Source organism: Propithecus coquereli, unplaced genomic scaffold (assembly GCF_000956105.1).
Source record: "Propithecus coquereli isolate 6110/MARCELLA unplaced genomic scaffold, Pcoq_1.0 Scaffold57, whole genome shotgun sequence".
NCBI lineage: Eukaryota > Metazoa > Chordata > Mammalia > Primates > Indriidae > Propithecus > Propithecus coquereli.
In genome coordinates, this window is record NW_012151618.1 from 2,859,167 (window position 1) to 2,860,916 (window position 1,750).

Genomic DNA, 1,750 nt, shown 5'->3' on the forward strand with positions numbered 1-1,750 from the left:
TGAGATCTTAAGATACTTTTCCAATGTTAAGATTTCTAGATCAAGGATATGAAAGTAAGATTTAAGTCCACATAGAGTTATTGTCAACCTTTCCAGAGAACACTTAGTTGTGTCAAATGAAAAATACTCTCTAGTCACAATGAGTTTTTCCTAAATCGAATGTCCTTAATTGAAAAGGCCACTTAATCGAGAGGTTTCCCAGGGAAAGTACCAGCAGGAGACAACTGACTAATGCCATTCAATGACAGTGACTTATGCTTAAGTAAGATGAGCTTGCCATCGTGGGCAGGAAGTTGGTTTTTTTTTTTCTTTCTCTATTTTTTTTTTTTTTTTGCTTACTATAACCTTGTGTTACAAAGTAAGACAATGTGTGTATATAAGTTGTCTTCATGTGCTTTTCTGGATGACTCAGGGTGATGGGTTGATTTACAGGACTCTCCTGGCTTATGTGTCTAGCCCAAGCTTTAAAACACATGGTAAGACAAAAAAACCAAGGTATACACTTAGGTAAGTTTTGTGAAAGATTCTGTGACTCTTCTCTTAGAAAGGATGAAATCAATTGAGTTGTGTTTTGGTTAAAATCATCTCCTTTTGCTAGCAGGAATTATGCCTGATGCCACATACAACACATCTGCTACAGATAAGTCAAGTCTCTAGTGTTAGGATGTTGTCAGTGATTCATACAGTAGCGATGAGGTCATTTACCAAAATGGAGATGATGAACTCGATCATTTGTTAACATCTGGTCCACCATCAGTGTCAGTGATTTTATCTACCCAAAATGCACCTCTCATGTTGCTCTTAATTTGTCATACACTAGGTGCTGGGTTAATGATGCTGACCTCAGACATTTAAATGACAGATGAAAATGTTTAAATTGGGAATATTATTCAGAGATAGTCTATTCAAAATTACAGACTGTGTCTATATCCTATGATGTTAAAATCAATGTCATTTGTCTAAGTGCAGGTACTCAATAAATACCTGACAGGATTTATAGAATGAACAAGGGAATGCTGTTTAACCAAGGCAGCTGGATAAATTATTTTTCTTCATGAAATTCTTCCTACCTGGACTTCCATGACTCCCATCTCTGCTCATGCTTTTCCCACCAATGTAACCTTTTCTTCTGAGTTTCTTTTTCTGCATTTTCTTTCTATACCTTTCTTTTAAATATCAGAGTTTCCTTAGCTTGGACCTCTTTTCTTTTGTTATTCATTTCACACTTTGGGCACTCTTGTTCATGTGTACGGACTTTTGACTACAAGCTGGTAACTCCCATGCATATTTATTACCAGACCAAATCTCTTTTCAGAACTTAAAACTCCTAAACATTCCCATGTGATCATCACATAAGAAATTTACAATTAAACTTGTCAAAAAAGGAGTTCATTACCTTTTCCAGCAAACCTTCTCTATTCTCTATTCATCATGGTGGGTGCTGCCATCCACTCAGTCACATGATCCAGGAACATGGGAGTCATTCCAAGTTGCCTCCCTCTTCCCAACTCTGTTCATAAGTGACTAACTCCTATTGATTATTTTTTTCATAAGATCCCCAAAGAACAGACCCTTCCTTTCTTCTCAACTCTAAAGCTACCGCCATAGTTCAGATCCTCACCATCTTATCCTGGACAATTAAAATAGAGCCCTAACTGGTCTTCCTGTCTCTAACCTATATTCTACCCTGCCCAATCTTCCTTTACCATGAAGGCTTTTTAATGCAAAAACCTCACTACTTTATGGCCCT